We start from the raw sequence: 8,410 nt of genomic DNA, 5'->3' as shown, positions 1-8,410 counted from the left end.
TGCAGGATGCATCTACACTATGGCACTTTAGTGACCCAGCTGTAGCTCTGCTGTAGTAGCGACTGTAGACATACCCTTATTCTTCCTGAGACCTGGTCTACACCTAAAACTTAGGTCAGCCTAGCTACATTGCTTAGAGCTGTGAAAACTTTCACACCCTGTGTGATGTAGTTAGGCCAATCTAACCCCTGAGGTAGATGCAGATAGGTCAAGGGAATTCTTTGTTGCCCTAGCTACTGCCTCGCCTAGGGGTGGATTTACTGCACTGATTGCAAAACCCTTCTACCGATGTAGGAAGAGTCTACGCTAGCCACTCATTTCTACTGGATATTGGGATGAATGCGCACTCCCCAGTCCCTTGGTCTCCCTCTCCCAGGCTCCTGGCTGGTGCAGAGCTCCCAGCTTCTTCCCAAAATGCCAAATCCCAATTAACTAATTCGGTGTCCCTGCCACCCCACATCTGCCTGTCCCCAGCCCAACATTAATTCTGCCCCCCAACCCCACATCACTTCTGCCCCCAACCCCTCCACTAGTTGTGACCCCACAGCCCCCACCTCTGCTCCTCAGGGCCCCTTTCCCCCTCCTGCACCCCTAGGAGTTCTCCCCCCTCCCATTCCTGGTGGTGCGAGGAGGGAGGAGCTTCCAGGGGCCATAGAGCTAAGAGGCCAGAGGGTTGGGTAGACAGGAGTCCTCCAGGGCATAGGGGCTAGGATGACTGTGGCTAGAGAGACCCATTTTTCCATGCCCAGTGGGCTGTTCCCCGCCATGTCTCAGTGGCACTGTCAGACCCAGGATCCCCAGAGTCCTCCTGGCTCATAGAGGACAGTGACAAACAGGCCGCACAATCCCTGGGCAGAGATGAGATCGGCTTCTCTACCTCGCTCCCTCCATGCTCTCTATGGTTTGACAGTCCAGGCGGTGCAGAGTTGAGAGGGAAGCAACCTCCATGGTCATAGAGGCGGCATGATAGAAAGTCCACAGGCAGAGGTCATAGAGACAAGGGTGTGTGAGGCTAGAGAGGCTGATCTCAGGGTCCCCCCTGGAATATTTCCCCCCGCCCCCTCCCCATGTCTCAGAGACGCAGGCGGAGCCGGGATCCCCCCCCACCCGGAGGCAGGGGCGGATTCTCCCCCCAGGGACGGAGCCCGGCGGGAAAGTGAAGATCGGGGCCTCGTCACCAGCATCGATAAATGTCACCTGCCCCCGGCCACAGTCCAGACAAACCCGGATCCTGCTGGGGGCCCGGCTCAGGGGCAGGGGGGTCGCAGGGGAGGTGAGAGCCTGGAACTGACCCTCCCACCGCTCCAGGGCCCAGATCCCCCGCGCAGGGCTACAGCTGATCCCTCCCTTCCTCCCCACAGACGCTCTGGCCACCCCCACGGCCCAGCATCCTTCACCCCCCACCGCCACCTCCCAGCAATGTCTCCCCGAGGTGAATCCCTCACAGCCCAGCACACAGAGCGCAGAGTCAAATCTCTCAGGGTTGTCGGGCAGTCGCTGCCGCGTGTCTCCCCGTCTCACACTTTTCCCATCCTCAGACAGGACGAGTTGGGGAAAAACCGTGTCTGGATCCAGAGTCACATTCGCTGGGGAGAGAGAATCAGAGCGTTAGGGGCAGAGCTCAGCCCTGGGGGAGGCTGGGACCATTTCTTACACTCTCCAGCAGCCCTGTTCTGGCTAGGACAGTCCTGGATCCCAGGGAGCTGCCTCTGTCCTGGGCACCTGGGACTGAGCAGAGATGTCACTGCACTTCCTCACTCTGTTTCTCATTTGCTTCCAGAAGCTTCAGCTCCCTGCTCCCCCTGCTGGGGCTGCTCCATTCCCAGTGGCAGAGACACAGCCAGGAAGGTGTCAGAAGCTTTTATTGAAGGAGCAGAGAAGGCAGGTACCAGCTTTATATCCCAGAGGAAAGATCTGTCCCCTAAAGTCAGCCTCCACTCCCACACTGGGGAACAGAGAGGAAGATGCAGCATTGGGGAAGAGCTGCTTAAAACCAGAGAGTAGCAGGTGGCATTGGGTGGGGTAGCCCCATCCCCAGCCTAGAGAGAAAGGAGGAGCTGGCAGTGTCAGAGAGAGAGCGTCTCCCAAGTCTATGAAGCAGTGAGCAGCTCTCATGGGAGAGCCCAGCCCTGCCCAAAGGAAAGGCAGGATGTTGGAGAAGAGTGATGGGGAGACCCCCTGCACTGGGGTGAAGCAGAGGGATGTGTCAGCCCGCAGGGCAGAGAGCTCTGTTTGGGTGCTGCTCAGGGAGTGTTTCTGTTCATCAGCATGGGCATGAACTCAGCACTAAGGTCAGTGTCAAGATTGTTTGTGCGATGTCAGCTTTGGATTTCCCCAGGCGTTCCGGACCCTTCGTAGAAGTTGGGGTGGGACACGAGGGCCCACCACCAGTGGCCCCGCCCACTCTGTGGCCCTGCCCCATTACTCCTCTTCCCGCCAAGCCTGGGACCCCTGGCCAGGCTGGGAGCCTTGGCTGCTTGGGAGAGCCCTTGACCCTCCACCTGCCCTGGGTGGGTATCTGGGGGGCCTAAGAGCAGTCCCCGCCCCATGTCCCCGCTCCCCAGAGTGTGCCACACCAGGGCAGGTGGAGGGTGCACCCAGTGCTGCTCAGGCTCCCTGGGTGGGAGCCCAGCTCTGGCTTCTGGCCTGGCCATGGGGCAGGGCCTCGGGGGAAGGGGAGCAGGGCTGGGGCCACAGAGAGGGGCCAGCACTGGGAAGAGGCTGCAATCTCACCTTGTCTGTGAGTTCCTATGGTTGCCTTCTTTTTCTCTCCAGTGCAGACAGCAGAGTGTCTGGAGGGGGAAAGGATAAGAGAGGTGAGATTTCAGGCTTTTATATTTATAACAACATCACCACTCTGAACTCCTAGAAATGTGTTTTCATCATGACACAGAAACAGAGACACGCTCGGGTGTTTAATATAAAAAGGTCTGAAACCTCTTTCCTCTCTCATTTAGGCATTTCCCAGCAATGGAACCAACATCCTTTTGAACTCCCAACTTGTCAAAAGACCTTGTATAAAAGATCCTTGGGTCCTGATTCTGTCATCTCAGATCTGCTTAGGCTTCATCAGGGGAAGTTTGAGTCGCAAGACTGAGGTCTCAGTTATGCTGGTACGCCCTGAAGGTGATATTGGACATTGGACTATGAACTATTTCTGAAAGAACTCTTTACAGCTAGAAAGCTTGCCATCTCTGCTATGGATCTGAACCTCGATAAATCAAACTCACGTCTGTATGTGTATTCATCTTTTAACCATACTCTCTCTCTCTTTTGTTTTTAATAAAGTTTCGTTTAGTTAATAAAAAATGGCTGTAGCATGTATTTGGGTAAGATCTGAAACATTCATTAACCTGGGAGATGATGTGTCTGATTCTTTGGGATTGGTAGAACCTTTTCTTTTATAGGATTAAATAAGATTTTCAGAAATCATTGTGTTTGATATAAGGGAAATGTTGCCTTAAGTGACCTTGTTATTAAGTGATGTGTTCATAAATTGCTATGTAGGACAAGGAGATGTTTTCACCACACAATGTGCTTAAAGACAGCAGACACCCAAAATGTACTGCCAAGAAGCAGTGAGCAAAGTCCAAAAAATCCCATGTGGAGAAAAGGGTCAAAGTGACCCGTGCACATCAGTGTGTAATGACTGATAATGAACGAATCAGAAACGAGAATAACTTGAAAATAGCTCGGACAGCAAAAGTCCTGCCAGTTAGATGATACAATGCATAACACACAAAGGTTATTGGAAAAGAACTAATAAATATATAATCTGGATGCGTATAATACGTTAGACATTGTGAGGGGTAGTTGGAGCATCATAGGAGAAATGCATCATGACCTGCCTATGCCCCTGGAGAAAGTAGCTGGGCAGCATTTCTTTCATTATGTCTGTCATTTTTACTTCGGTAGTAGTTGTAATAGCAAGACATGCTTTTGGAACAAATAAGGGGTTGAATTATTCAATCTGAGTGTCTTGGACCCTAAGTGTGTGGCATTCTCATCCAACAATTAAATAGAAGCATCATCTAATTATGAACCAATAGACCAGCGCCATTCTCTTCCCGCAGTCTCAGACACTGATCCCAGTTCCCCCTCCTAGATCCCTTCTAGGTACCTTCGAACTTCCTCAGAGCCTCCAATAGCGCAAGAGTTTTCTGGGAGAAATCGCTGACTTGCTCTTCCAGTTCAGGAGAAATCTCCTCTGGCTGCTGGAACTTCCCCTTCTCCCACCTGGAGAGACACAATTTCACGTGATTATATTTCATTGTGTGACTCATGATAAGTGCTTACTAGTGAGTCTCTGCTCTAATGGGCCTGGAGTTAGAATTTCTTGACTTCTCCCAGCTGTAGAAATCTGTCCCCTAGGAACTAGACTGAGACACCAACTCCCCCCTCCCCAGCTCATTCCACACAGGTCTCCAAACAGTCCTCAGGTGGGAAAGACTCTTGACCACGGCTGTCCTGGGCTGAATGATAACCAGGGCCCCAGCAGTGAAAGGCCCATATTTCATCCTCACTATCCTGAGGCAGCCAGTCCCGCAGGGAGGTGACACAGCTTCCCCTTCAACCCCTATATCTCTGAAAGGGAGATTTCCATGCCTGCCATGTTAGCATATTATGTTATTCATGATGTCTGGGAATTCAGACCCAGAGCAGCAGGAGGCAGGAGCCAGCCTCTGACAGAGGCACCAGGGGTCAAAAAAGAAACAAACATGTTAATGCACGAAATGACCAGACACAGTGGACAGCACCTCACAGGGACATTCAGTTCACCTGGAGAGGATTTCTGGGAAAGCCACAAGGGCTAGACATTAACTCATCAACTGAAATGGAAGCTAAGGACTTGTCTACACATGAATCTAACCCAGCAATCCATGATCAGGGAGAAACACACACAAGTCCACATTCACCAAGGCCACACAGGAGTCTGCCTCCAAACAGACCTCCCACGGCCAGTCCCTGCTGGTTAATATCAACAGGAACCTACCAGATACTCCAGGCTTTTCCCCTCTCCAATCACTTTAAATCCCAGGAGCTTTTCTCTCTCTTCCCTCAGAGCCTTCAAATGGGCCTGGATTCTTTCCTGAAGAAACAGAAATGATTTGGGAGCTTTTATTTGAATGGTTGAGAGGGGTGTGGAGCTGTTTGTTTTTCCATCCAAAACCCAAGATGATTGTTGGTCCTAATCATTTTGTGTCATCAGGACCACCAAGGAGATGAAACCTTCTCAATGCAGACTAGGAACATGTCATATTCAGACTTGTTACCAATTCAGGTTCAGTCTTTTCAGTAATTAGAGAGAGACTCAATTATAACCAAGCTTTACTGGTATTTGTGAATTGATTAGTGGTACAGCACATAACAGGACACTAAAGTCACATGGGGGTGAATCAATATATCTGTTTTGTAGAAGGTTTAACGAACCAAGTGATACAAATCCCAGAAGCCACCAGGGTTTCAATATGGGCTGGGATTTCAGCCCTGAAGCTGTAGGGATGGCACTGGTTGGGCAGAGCTGGTCCAAGCGCCAGGGCAAACCCCATGAGACGTCGGGAGGCCACTCGTCTGGTTTGAAGTTGCAGAGTCCCAGTTTGGTGGAGCCCTATCGCTGTCCGGCAGGGACCCAGCACTGGACGTGGCTTTGGCCAATGAAAAAGAGAGAAGAGGAGATTGAGGACGCAGGAGAACACTAGTGGGGGCGGGGGCAGGGGTGGGAGTAGCACTTCCATGCAGAATGATGCCAGTGGAGGTGCGCTGACAAAGGTGGTGGTGGGCCCACTCAGGCTGACCGATTCAGGCGTGGGAGGGCCCATGCAGGCAGGCGTGGGCATGTCCTATGTTCTGGGGATGCCCCAGTGGCCGCCCTAATTAGACAGGCAGATTTGTATAAAGAACGGTTGGGGTTTGCCCCAGTGCTGCCCTAAACCCTTTCAGTGGCAATGCCCCCTGGGCAGGTCCCCACTTTTCCATTCCCTAGTAAAAATCCCGGAAGCAGTGGATTCTGGGAGATTTCAAAAGGCTGCCTGGTGGGACTCATGGAACCACTCTGGCTGGGCCTTGCCCACGTACACCACAGAACAGGTCAGACTGGCACCTGTCAGCTCCAGCCTGGGGTTAGTTTGGCTACAACCCAGTCTAATCCCAGTGGTACTTGGCATGGACCTGCACTGTCTGGAGCCCTTTTGTGTGTGGCCTGAAGGTGCTTGGAGTCCACACAGTGTTTAGCCCAGTGATCTCCTCTAGTACAGGCCGGCAGCATCTGAGTTTAACGCTTCCTGGAGCAACACGGGAGTTCAGAATCGCAGTGGGAAACCTCCTCTCCCTGCTGGGCCTTGGGCTTTTATCAAGGAGTCTTTTCCTCCTACTGTCTGCACTTCATCACTGCTCAGTGCTGCTGGGGGGGGGTGAGGGGGGCAACATAGCCTAGTGGTTAGGGCACCGGGCTTGGGCTTGTAAAAATGGGGGTTTATACCCAGCTCTGACATTGACCTACTGAGTGACCTTGGACAAGTCACTTCTCCTTTTTGTGCCTCAGTTTTCCCTCCCACCTTTTGACTCTCTTATCCAGTTAGACAGTAAATGGCTCAGGGCAGGGATTGTCCCTCGCTGGGTTTTGTGCGGGACCCCCTACAATCGAGGTCAGATCTCATCTGGGGTCTGTAGGGGCTGATGGGATGCAAATAACCATAATAAACACTGTGATACAATCAGTAATAACAGCCACAGCTTGTAGCTCCCCCTTCTCCAGCCTGAAGGCAGTACTCTCACATAGACTGGCCGGCCGCTCCTGTGAGTCAAACCTCATTTGTCATTTAATAGCTTCCAGTCTGCAGAGAGTTCCTTTATTTCATGGTGGGAGCTGGGTTTGAAAAGGATTCAGCTGCTCAGAGAAAACTTTCCCACATCAGACAATTTTAAAATCTTCATCTCTTGCCTTTTTTGCCAGGCTGGAGTCTCATTAATTTGTACAGCATCTTTCATGCAATGAAGGCTACACACAGCTGAATGACACAGTTACACCTGTCTCGGGCAACTTGTGATGCCATTTCCCTGTAATTCAAATCCAAAGTTATTACTCATTAGACCGGACAGCAACTTGGTACCTTGTACTCCTGGGCAGCTTCCTGTATGGGAACCACTCTGTGAGTGCAGTGAGCCCGGGACTCTCTGCAGATCACACAGATGGGGGTTTGATCCTCTTCACAGAACATTTTCAGAGTCTCCTGGTGCTCCCCACACACCCCGTCCCCTCCTGCTCCCTTCGCTGCCTGGAAACTCAGCCATCTGGCAATTTCTACAACATTTGCCAGCTGCCTGTTGGGCCTGAGGTTTCCCTGTTGCACAGTTTCTCTGCACTGAGGGCAGGAGGCGGCTGTGTTGGGTCCCTCCCAGCACTGGGCAATGCAGGCTTGGCAGAAATTGTGCCCACACTCCAGAGTGACAGGTTCTGTGAAATACTCCAGACAGACGGGACATGTCGCTTCCTCCTGGAGACTTTCCAAGGGGCTCTCTGCAGCCATGGCTCCCTCCGGGCAGTGGGACAGGCTTTGTTTCCATTTCCTGAGTTCACACTATGCCCCGCTTGCAGCAGCAATGGGGTGTTTCCCTTCCTGGAATTGGCTCATGCTGTTTGTTCAGTTGGAAGGGGCCCACCTGTAAGATTACCGCCCTGGAGGTTGTGGTGAAAAATATTCCCCCCAGTGTTTACCCCAGGAATTGAAATTGGGGGGGGTGTTGGAATATTTGGGGGTGGTGGTGGTGAGGGCCGATGAGGGCTGACACCGTGAGGGCAAAGGTGGGCTGTATGGCACCATAGTAAAAGCTGGAAAATGTTTCACAACCATTTTATTAGATTTATCTCATGTTTTAAAATAGTCACAAAAATGAAAGTTGGCTACTCAAGCCTACTATGAAGCATTACGTCCACATCGGTCTTGGTTTCTTGTTGTAATTTTGCACTCTTTGGTGTCTTCTTGTGTGTCTGTTACTTCCAGTCCTTCATGATATGCTCATGATCAGGCAGAAGGCGACTTCTTTCAGAACACAAAATTCTATTCAATGAGGAAAAAATATGCTCAACTGTAGCTGTTGTGACTGGGATTAGCAAGAGATGAATTCCTACTTCTTTCATCCCAGGAAACACAGCACAAAGATTGGGTCCAACCACTAGTAATGATAAAGAAGTTGAAGTTAAATCTTCATTCGTTCGTCATATGATATTCCACTCTGTGTTCAAAATTCTCTATTCTGTCCTGATCACATAGCAGCCTCATTGCTGGGAGTGCCTCACTCCACTCAACTGCGAGTGTTTTATAAGACAGGCATCTGTAAAAGCTACGTGGAGGTTGAATAGAATCCAGAAATCTCTATTGTAGAGTTGTAAGAATCAAGTCTGTGTACTTTT

The 8,410-nt window shown here is 51.1% G+C and overlaps 1 pseudogene across 1 annotated transcript; it reads right to left on the bottom strand.

Moving 5' to 3' along the window:
* Positions 1–1,072: 1,072 nt before the first annotated feature.
* Positions 1,073–7,595, bottom strand: LOC311530999 (zinc finger protein RFP-like; annotated as a pseudogene). Its single transcript, XR_014714579.1, has 6 exons — positions 7,110–7,595; positions 4,994–5,089; positions 4,758–4,792; positions 4,121–4,236; positions 2,734–2,792; positions 1,073–1,586 (listed from the first exon to the last, which is right to left on the bottom strand). The product of XR_014714579.1 is annotated as a zinc finger protein RFP-like (transcript).
* Between the last annotated feature and the right edge of the window lie 815 nt (positions 7,596–8,410).

Source organism: Lepidochelys olivacea (genome assembly GCF_965140295.1).
Source record: "Lepidochelys olivacea isolate rLepOli2 genome assembly, chromosome: 14".
Taxonomy (NCBI): domain Eukaryota; kingdom Metazoa; phylum Chordata; order Testudines; family Cheloniidae; genus Lepidochelys; species Lepidochelys olivacea.
The sequence above is the reverse complement of the archived record's forward strand: the minus strand, read 5'-3'. Positions and strand labels throughout refer to the sequence as shown.